The 11012-nt window shown below is 47.7% G+C and overlaps 1 protein-coding gene across 4 annotated transcripts in view; it reads right to left on the reverse strand.

The window, feature by feature from the left end:
• Positions 1-9973, reverse strand: part of LOC105478818 (lipin 2) — a 92798-nt gene extending 82825 nt beyond the window's left edge. The window contains exons 1-2 of one of the 4 annotated variants that reach the window (XM_071085592.1): positions 997-1084; positions 296-392 (exon numbers count right to left, since the gene is read on the reverse strand). The gene's annotated coding sequence lies outside the window, so the exon portion shown is untranslated. Of the gene's footprint in view, positions 1-295; positions 393-996; positions 1085-5865; positions 5890-9841 lie in introns of those variants that run through there. The other 3 variants (XM_011736446.3, XM_071085591.1, XM_071085593.1) reach the window with 3 other exon arrangements.
• Between the last annotated feature and the right edge of the window lie 1039 nt (positions 9974-11012).

The following is an 11012-nucleotide window of genomic DNA, read 5'->3' on the forward strand; positions in this document are numbered from 1 at the left end:
GGGGTCACAGTGTACACTTACTCAAATCAGGAACTGTTGAAATCACGAGGGAAAATCCTTGAAGAAGGCACCATGTTGGATACTGACATACCATGTCTCACACAGTCCCACTGAGCCCATTTCCTCCTCCCCAACACTAGAACAGTCACCCTCCTATCAGGATGAGCCCGAGAGCAATATTTAGCTTGTTTTAGGGTTCATGTTGTATGAGAAATACAGCTTAGACATTCAATCTATTCTCAGCCCAGCAATATGTTCATGCTGTGAAAGGCAGGCCAAAGAACATCAGGCTCACCTTGTCCAACTCATTCCAGAGTGCACCAAGTAGGCATGGTAGGGCCACATCACCTCCCCGTCTTCCTGGGTGGTATTTCTCCCCTTGACACAACTGCCTTTGAAAACATAAATAACCCAGAGAAACCCACAGCTCCTATAAAGTAGGTGCTATCCCTCTGTTACCCATTTATAGATGCTGACATCTATAAAGAAAAGCTTCAGCTGGGTGCAGTGGCTCATTACCTGTAATCCCAGCACTTTGGGAGGCCGAGGCCGGTGGATCACTTGAGGTCAGGAATTTGAGACCAGTCTGGCCAACATGGTGAAACCCCACCTCTACTAAAAACACAAAAATTAGCAGGGTGTGGTGGCAGGCACCTGTAACCCCAGCTACTAGGGAAGCTGAGGCAGGAAAATCATTTAAACCTGGGAGGCAGACAGTGCAGTGAGCCAAGATCACCATCACTGCACTCCTGCCTGGGTGACAGAGCAAGACTCCGTCTCAAAAAGAAAGAAACAAAGGAAAAAAAGAAAAGCATCTCAGCAGGGTACAGTGGCTCATGCCTATAACCCCTCAGCACTTTGGGAGGCTGAGGTGGGAGGAGCACTTGAGCCCAGAAGTTCCAGATCATCCTCAGCTGATATAGCAAGACCCTTATGTCTACTAAAACTAAAATTAGCCTGGTATAGTGGCACATGCCTGTGGTCCCAGCTACTCACGAGGCTCAGGCAAGAGGACTGCTTGATCCCAGGAGTTCCAGGCTGCAGTGAGCTGAGATTGTGCACTGTACTCCAGCCTGGACAACACAGCAAGATCCTATCTTAAAAAAAGAACAAAAAACAAAACAAAACACACATGTGCGCGCGCGCACACACACAGCTTATCCAGTTCTACCTAATAAAAGTAACAACGGCCAGGCCTGGTGGCCCAACCCTGCAATCCCAGCACTTCAGGAAGTAGAAAGGGGAAGACTGCTTGGGTCGAAAAGTTTGAGAACAACCTGGGCAACACAGCGAGACCTCATCTCTATAAATAACAATTAACAACAATAATCATAATAAAGCAAAACCAAAACACTAAAATTGATTTAGGGATGATAAAGCAATGCACAGGAACTGTCAGAGTCCTTGGACAGTCGGGCAGCAGAGGAACAAGACAATGTGGTGAGGCAGGTCATCGCTGCCACACGGCTGTGGCCTCTGGCAAATCTCTTTCAGCTTCAGGGTTCTCACCTAGAAAAAAGCATTATTATCTGTACGTTGTACAGTTGTCGTCACTCTTAAAAGATACTTTATGTAAAAAACTTAGCAAAGCGCCTAAAGAAGTTGTTCAATAAAGTAACTGTAATGATGATAATCTTTTGCAAATATTAAACACCTCCTCGAAATACCTAGTGTTCCTAAGTAGAAGGCATCAGCACCACTTTACAACAGACTGTCAGTGGACAGACTAGATATTAAAGACCCAAAAATGCCAAATTTCTATATTTCAAATAATGTTACCTAGGTAAGTTATTTTTAATGGCTGAGCCAGTTAGAATATCCTGCAACAGAAGATCAGTCCTTTCTTATAAAGCATTTGTTGACTGGGCACAGTGGCTCACACCTGTAATCTCAGCACAGCTGGTAGATCACCTGAACCCAGGAGAGACCAGCCTGGGCAACATGGCGAAGCCTCGTCTCTACAAAAAAAAAACAAAAATTAGCCAAGCATGCGCCGGGTGCAGTGGCTCACGCCTGTAATCCCAGCACTTTGGGAGGCCGAGGTGGACAGATCACAAGACCAGGAGGATCGAGACCATCCTGGCTAACATGGTGAAACCTCATCTCTATTAAAAATACAAAAAATTAGCCGGGCGTGGTGGTGGATGCCTGTAGTCCCAGTTACTTGGGAGGCTGAGGCAGGAGAAAGGCGTGAACCCAGGAGGTGGAGCTTGCAGTGAGCCGACATCGCACCACCACACTCCAGCCTGGGCGACAGAGTGAGACTTCATTTAAAAAAAAAAAAAAAAAAACTAGCCAAGCATGGTGGCTGTGGCGCAGGCCTGTAGTCCCAGCTATTGGGGAGGCTGAGGTAGGAGGATTGCTTGGGCTGGGGAAGTCAAGGCTGCAGTGAGCCCCACTGCACTCCAGCCTGAGTGACAGAGTGAGACCTTGTCTCTTTTAAAAAAAAAAAAAAAAAAAGAAAAGCATTGGTTTAACATTTTAAATAATAATAACAGAAAGCTTTCTCTCTCTTTAGTATTTCTCTAAGTAACTCTTACTCTCGAAGTTTATATGTAAATTGACATTATGGCATGCCATTTTCCTGCCTCAGCCTCCCGAGTAGCTGGGACTACAGGTGCCCGCCACCATGCCTGGCTAATTTTCTGTATTTTTAGTAGAGATGGGGTTTCACCATGTTAGCCAGGATGGTCTCGATCTCCTGACCTCGTGATCTGCCCGCTTCGGCCTCCCAAAGTGCTGGGATTACAGGCGTGAGCCACCACGCCCATCCAGGTACCTATTATTAATTTTTTAAAAAACTGTTTAAAGAGTTTAAAGAAATGTAATACGTGGACAGATGTCTCGGAGTGTTTACAAAGAAAAAAATAACACAGTCTCCTAAAACAAACAAAAGATATATTATATCCCTTATGATGCTAAGGGTAAGCCCAAAAATTTCTTAAGTTATGTTGGCTCATAAGAAAAGCACATTGTTTTACAAAGACCACAAGTTTATAGACTCAACGATCAGGAAAAATACCCATAACAACTTAAGCAGCTCCAAATCAGAGCTTCTAATTCATATTAACAATCTGATGGTTTTGCTGGCACATACCAGACAGCAATTCAAACTCATATAATCAAATGAGCCGATGACCTTATACTGAATAAATTATTTCCAAATACTTTTCTAGAGCTGTTTGCATTCTGGACACCTCCCTTTCAGAATACGTTTAAAGCCATGTCTCCAGTACAGCTGGACATATCTATCTTGCCAGAGCCATAAATGTCATATCATAATGCACTGAATAGACGAGGATGATCTTGGTCAGCATACAATTCTACTGGTTAGTCAGGGGTATATAGAGCGTCTTCTAGGCAAACTGCAATCCCACACTAACCAATGAACTTTTTGTTTATAATTATGATTCCTTTTATAAAAAGAGACCATCTTATTTTAAATTTAAAAACAGATGCTTAGGCTGGGCACATGGCTCATACCTGTAATCCCAGCACTTTTGGAGGCCAAGGTGGGTGGATCACTTGAGTCCAGGAGTTCGAGACTAGCCTGGGCAACATGGTGATACCCTGTCCCACGGAAAAGTACAAAAATTAGCTGGGCACAGTGGCGCTTGCCTGTGGTCCCAGCTACTCGGGAGCCTGAGGTGGGAGGATCACCTGAGCCCCAGAAGCGGAGGTTGCAGTGAGCCTCGATTGCACCACTGCACTCCAGCCTGGGCAACCAAGTGAGACCTTGTCTCAAATAAAATAGAAGTTTAAATCAATATTCTAAGGTTATTTATCCCTTTCATTTTATTTCAGAAACAGGTAAATGCAAAAATTCAATCTATCACTAACAAAGTCACTTTGTACCATATATCTATTTTTTGGGCAGTAAAAGTTTCTGAAGGATGCTTTCCCCATCTTTAGCTCCTCCCTTCATCTAATACAGCTTAGTCACAACCACCAAAGCCAAATAATTTTTAAACCTAGATCCTTCCCTCCTTCCCACTTACTCATGTATTTATTTATTTAGACTCAGGGTGCCACTGTGTCATCCAGCAGTGGCGTGAAAATGGCTCACTGCAGCCTCAACTCCTCGGCTGAAGCCATCCTCTGACCTTAGCCTCCCGAGCAGCTGGGATCACATAGGTGCCCACACTACCACAGCTGGCTATTTTTGTTTTTTTTTGTTGTTGTTGTTGTTGTTTTTGGAGAGACAGCTTCTTGTCATGCTGTCCAGGCTGGTCTCGAACTCCCGGGCTCAGGCCTCATACCCACTTCAAAATCAACAGATCTGTCTGGATGCGGTGGCTCACGCCTGCAATCCCAGTACTTTAGGAGGCCAAAGCAGGAGGATCACTTCAGCCCAGGAGTCTGAGACCAGCCTGGGCAACATAGGGAGAATTCTCTCTTTCAAAAGAATTGTTTCCTATTTTTTTTTTCCCCTTGGATGGAGTCTTGCGCGATCTTGGATCACTGCAACCTCCGCCTCCCAGGTTCAAGCGATTCTCATGCCTCAGCCTCCCGAGTAGCTGGGATTACAGGTGCCTGCCACCATGCCCGGCTAATTTTTGTATTTTTATTGGAGACAGGATTTCACCATATTGGCCAGGCTGGTTTTGAACTCCTGACCTCAGGTGATCCGCCTGCCTTGGCCTACCAAAGTGCTGGAATTACAGATGTGAGCCACCATACCCAGCCAAAACAAAAAAATGTTTTAAAAACAAAAATAAATGAAAGAAAATCAATAGATCCTCTCTCCCCATGGCCATATTTCAAAGATGTCGGTGTTTAAATGTTCTTTCCTCCCCTCCTTAAATCCTACTTTCTCTTGTAGAATTTGCAAACCTTAAAGGCTGTATTCTTTTTTTGTTTTTGTTTTTCAGAGTCTTGCTCTGTTGCCCAGGCTGGAGTGCAGTGGTGTGATCTCGGCTCACTGTAACCTCCACCTCCTGAGTTCAAGCAATTCTCCTGTCTCAGCCTCCCGAATAGCTGGGATTACAGGCACGCACCGGCTAACTTTTATAGTAGAGATGGGGTTTCGCCATGTTGGTCAGGGTGCTCTTAAATTCCTGAACTCAGGTGATCCACCTGCCTCCCAAATTTCTGGGATTACAGGTGTGAGCCACCGAGCCTGGCCCAATGCTAGATTCTTCTTACCTCCATTCAACACTCTCCATCTCCCCCTCTACTCCTCCTTAGTTTAACATTTACAGATAGCAAAGAAGGCAGACTGGTATTATCCACAGGGAGTGTCAGAAAACTGAGGAAATACTATATTACTTACCCTACTACTGATTAAAACCTAGAGGAAAGCCACAGATAAACCTTGAGAGCAAATGCAAGACAATACAGAGAGCACAAAACAACAGTATCAACACAAGAAAACTGAAATAAGAAATTCAGATTTGCTAAAGGATTAGAATGGATCACTACAGCAGATTATTCAACAGGAAAGATTTTTTTAAATGCTAAAAGCTAAAAACAACTTATAAATCACTAATTAATTTATATCGTTCCTGGTTAGAAAAAATAAGGCAGTTCAGACAAATACATATATTACTAAACAAGAAAATTAAGGGACTTGGTAGCAAAGATATGAAGGCAATGGAGTCAAATTTAATATAAGTTACTGTTCAGAAAATTAAGTACCAAAATACAGATTTTCTAAACTGTTCATATATGCCAAGAAATCAGAAAAAGGCAAGGTTGGGAAGGCAACCCACAGCTATCCAAGCATCACAAGGTGTGCTTTCCTGTGAGCCAATGTTTCTCCTCCAAAGAAGTTAGAAAAAGCCTACTGTGGATAGCTCATGTTGTAAATATATGACACGACAGGTAACTACAAACACTAAGTAGTGACCGAGCACGGTGACTCACCTGTAATCCCAGGACTTTGGGAGGCCGAGGCAGGCGGATCACCACGTCAGGAGATCAACACTATCCTGGCTAACACAGTGAAACCCCGTCTCTACTAAAAAATACAAAACATTAGCCAGGTGTGATGGCACGTGCCTGTAGTCCCAGCTACTCAAGAGGCTGAGGCAGGAAAATCGCTTGAACCTGGGAGGCGGAGGTTGCAGTGATCTCACAACACTGCACTCCAGCCTGGGTGACAGAGCGAGACTTCATCTCAAAAAACAAACAAAAAAACACTAGTAAAATTCTAAATTCAAAGATTATAAAAATAGGACCATTTTTTGTTTGTTTGTTTTTTGAGACGGAGTCTCGCTCTGTCACCCGGGCTGGAGTGCAGTGGCAGGATCTCGGCTCACTGCAACTTCTGCCTCCTGGGTTCAAATGATTCTCATGCCTCAGCCTCTCGAGTAGCTGGGTCTACAGGCACGCATAACCACACCTGGCTAATTTTTTTTTGTATTTTTAGTAGAGACGGGGTTTCACCACATTAGCCAGGCTGGTCTTGAATTCCTGACCTCAAGTGATCCGCCCGTCTTGGCCTCCCAACGTGCTGGGATTACAGGTGTGAGCCACCACGCCCAGCATTCTTCCTCATTTCTTGTTAACAATTTTAACAACATAAACTGACAAACCTGATCACCGAAATACAGCATTCAAAGGCTTTAGCAGAAAAAGACTGAATTGCAGTCAGTGAATCAAATTAGTAAAAATGTTTACTTTATCATCATTTTAATCCTGAAAGTGACATTAAGAGTTTTATCTTGTATTAAAACACAGTGTACCTCCTAATAGATTTTTTTTCTTCTCCTTCCTTTCTGACTGAGAAGTTGAGCAGTGCCAGATGCCCAAACCCAGCTTCCACCACCTTCCTGCTGAAAATCAAGAGCAACGCAGCCCACGGAGTGGCCCCGGCAGGATTCTGGCCATCTCCCCACTACACATGGGTTGCCACTGACTCTGCTTCATTTGGACCCCAGGGTGAGCAACTCACTCACGCTTGTCTTGAAACACACGTGTAATAAATGTTTAGTGTTAGTAATAGTGTGTTACTAAAATGAAGACTCAAGCCAGCAGCAGGGGAGGTGGATTCCAAAAATCACTTAATTATCAAAGCCACTAAAGCCAAGTTATTCCAATGTCTTATTACCAAGATATAGCCATAAAACTTACTTCTCCAGGCTATAATAAATACCTTCACACTCTTCAAGTTTTAAAGACGCATTCTATATAGGATTCTGCCAACTGGAGGCTCTGTCTACCAACTTGTGAGCTGTTTCATCATGAAGGAGGCAAAGCGTAGGTCACAAGACTCTGGGTCTCATTCAGAAGTATAAAAACTTACCAAGCAGTGAAGGGTATTCGAGAGAGAGAAACAGGATTTCAAAATGAAGATTCCAAACCACTGCCTACCAATCTGGCACGGCAAGTCGGGCAAATACACACTCAATGACAGTCACTGGGGTCAGAGTAAAAAGAAATGGATTTAAATTAAAGATGGAAAGACTTAAAATCAGGCTTAAAGAAAAACCTCCTGATTTAAATTGCTAAGCACCTACAGGAGATAACCAAATCTACCTCTTACCACCAATCTATCAACAAGACAAAGTCTCCAGCTAAGCGTTACTGTGCTGATACATATTAGGAAATATGTACCCAAAGCACAGAAAAATAGCTGTTGACACAGAGAACCAAGTCATAATGTAATATTAATAAAGTAAACATTTGACCTTTTACCACCTCTAATACGTGGCACCACCAGGAACATTCATCCATGCCTCACCATTCAGGGAAGGTAAGTGAGCTCGCTCAGGAAGTGCCACCGGCTTCCAGGTCACTGGTAAGGACGAGCTGCCTGCTGCCTCTACCTTCATTCAACAGACCTCGACCGAATCGCATCCCAAGGCCGGCTATGTGCTTGGAACTTACTGAGCAGCTATGGATTCTGGCTTTCAGGAACTCTGGGTCCAGTCCTTAAAATCAAAAGTACTAAATACAGGGCGATGAGAACCTCTATTGCTACATTCTCCTAGCAATAAAGGAGACAAAGCCCCAGCTGACTCTATTATTTGCTTCTTAACAGTGCTTTACTGTAGTGTTCAAGGGTTTTCAAACACTTCATTTCCAGCTTCTCTTAAGCATAATGCGTCCCTATTGACTCTCAACTGTGCCATCAAACGTTAACACAGAACCTGTCGTTTCATTTCTAATATTCTATGGCTACCTCTATCAAAAGCTGGGCATGGAGGTACTTCAGTCTGGCCAGGGCGGTTGCTCAGGCCTGTAATCCCAGCACTTTGGGAGGCCGAGAGGGGTGGATCACCGAGGTCGGCAGTTCCAGACTAGCATACAAAAATTTGCTGGGTGTGGTGGCTCATGCCTGTAATCCCAGCTACTCGGGAGGCTGAGGCACAAGAATCGCTTGAACAGAGGAGGCAAAGATTGCAGTGATAGGAGATCGCGTAACTACTCTCCAGCCTGGGCGACAGAGCAAGACTCTGTCTCGAAATAAAAGAGATGCTTCAGTCTGACATACCACAATCAACTACAATTTAATTGGAGGGAAGAGCCGACGTTGGACGGCTTTCACATGCGACTTCACACTGTTGTTTTTCTCCTCTGGCTGGGTATGGCCTGAGGATGACTGCCCTCCAACAACTGAGGATGCTGCAGGAGGACCAGCCCAGCACCTGTCTCCGTCCCCTGCACTGTGCGGCCGGCTCTGCCGCTTCTCCCCCGCTTCAGCATCACCTGCCACACTTCGTCTCAATCTTAAGCCACTGAGAACGATCAACACCAGACCGTTAAAACATAAACCAGTATGGGCCACTAAATAATTCGTAAATATTTCAAAATGTATTTCAAAACCGACTTTGTATGGTCAAAACATTATATTCTAGCCAGTCCAAGTTTTAATAAACAGTAACACCCAGCATCACCACTGGGCAAAGAACTTCAACAGGGCCTACCTTGACACCAAGTCTAGAGCCTCCTTTCCAATTAAAAAAAGTGGATAAGCCCCAAATGTGCATTAAAAATTAGTTTGGCCATTTGCTAGGTAGTCCTTCAAAGTATTTCCAAGTATTCAGAGTTCCAGTACCTTTCTGAAAGAAAGGGTGATCTTTCTGGTACTGGTTTGCATAATTATGCCTAAAAAATGTCATCTTGAATTTTCAATGAAAAGTCTTAAAATATTCAGGCGAGTGGAAAAAATGGTGATCCGCTGGCGTTAGAAGTTGACAGAGAGGCTCTCAGTACAAACTGTATCTGAACATGTTCCTTACAAATTAAGATCTGCACCGGGGGCTGGGGGCTTTGAGAAAACCAACCACATTTGAACCCGGTCCACACGGCCTGAAGGCGGAGGTGCGGGGCAAAGCGCGGGGGGGAAGAAATACCAGCAACTCCGCTGCCCCTGCCTCGCCGCGGATCACGTGCCCGGCGCCCCCTCCCCCAGGGCCGGGGGCGGGATAGAGACGCGGCCTCCCGCGCGCCTTCCGCACTCCCCTCCGCGCCCCAAACCCGGGGGCCGGGGTGGTCTCGGGTAACCATCCCCAGGGCGGCGGGGGAGCTGCGCGGGGTCAGAGTCCTCAGCAGCCACCACCGATGCCCCGCCGCCCCCAGCTCCCCGCGCACCCGGCGGGTCGGTCCTGCGGCGGCGGCGGGGGCCGCGTCTACGTGGCGCGGTCGCGGCGAGGCGGGGACTGGGGCGCGGGGACCGGAAAGCAGGGACTGGGGCGCGAGGAGGGGACGTCTCAGCCCGCGTCGCCCCGGAGGGTCCCGGCCTCCAGCAGGACAGCCCCGGGCCCGCGCCGCCCCGGAGGGTCCCGGCCTCCGCAGGACAGCCCCGGGTCCGCGCCGAAGGGAGGCCCCCAGGCGCAGACACTCGCCGCCAGCCCCGGAGGGACGCCGGTGAGGAACCCGGCCCGCGCCCACTTACCTGCGGCGGCTCCGCTCCCGGCCCGCGGGCGGCTCAGGGGAGGCGGCGGCTGGACTGCGACGGCTAAGACCCGCCGGGGAGGGAAGCCGAGGGGGCGGGGTCGGCCGGGGGCGCGCGCAGGGTCGGGGCGCCAGCAGCCGCCGCGGTCTCGGAAGCCGCCTGGGCCGCAGCTGAGTCGGGCGGCCCTCATGAATGGGACGCGGCGGCTGCGGCGGCCGAGCCGGCAGCGGGCGGGCGGGCAGCGCGCAGGCCCCGCCCCAGCCACGTGACGCGCGCTCCCGGCCGCGCGCCGCGCCCCAGCAGGCCAGCGGCAGGCGTGCGGCTTCTCACCGCTCCCAGTCCCGGGGCTGCGGGCCTGGGCCCCTAGCCGAGTGAGGGCGGGGCCTCGATTTTCTACTGCCTCGGGCGACAGGAGCGTTACTTTAAAAAAAAAAAAGTTTTTCCGGTCCCCAAGGCAACCCTGCGGCGGGTCACGTGGGACTGAGAGCCCAATTGCCAAAAAGGAATATCAAAGTGCAAAGAAAGTCTAGGGAATGAATGTTTTATAATCCCCTTTTGATCACTAGTAGTAGCACATCTCCTTTGCTTACTTACATCCCCACCAAAAAAAAAAAAAAAAAAAAAAATCCTATTACACAACTGATATTTTTAAATATGTCAGGGTTCTTTTGTTGCTTTTTGTTTATTCTTTTTATCGAGGCAGGGTCTCGGTGTGTTACCCCGGCTGGTCTCCAACTCCTGGGCTCAAGCATCCTCCCACCTCGGCCTCCCAAAGTACTGGAATTACAGGCATGAGCCAGCGTCCCCAGCATTAAAATATACTTTTTAAGAAATGGGTGACTCACGCCTGTAATCCTAGCACTTTGGAAGGCCGAAGTGGGCGGATCACTTGGGGTCAGGAGTTCGAGACCAGCCTGGCCAAAATGGAGAAACCCCGTTTCTGCCGGGCGCGGTGGCTCAAGCCTGTAATCCCAGCACTTTGGGAGGCCAAGGCGGGTGGATCACGAGGTCAGGAGATCGAGACCATCCTGGCTAACACGGTGAAACCCCGTCTCTACTAAAAATGCAAAAAACTAGCTGGGCGTGGTGGCGGGCGCCTGTAGTCCCAGCTACTCGGAGGCTGAGGCAGGAGAATGGCGTGAACCCGGGAGGCGGAGCTGGCAGTGAGCCG

This window comes from Macaca nemestrina, chromosome 19, assembly GCF_043159975.1.
Source record: "Macaca nemestrina isolate mMacNem1 chromosome 19, mMacNem.hap1, whole genome shotgun sequence".
Classification (NCBI taxonomy): domain Eukaryota; kingdom Metazoa; phylum Chordata; class Mammalia; order Primates; family Cercopithecidae; genus Macaca; species Macaca nemestrina.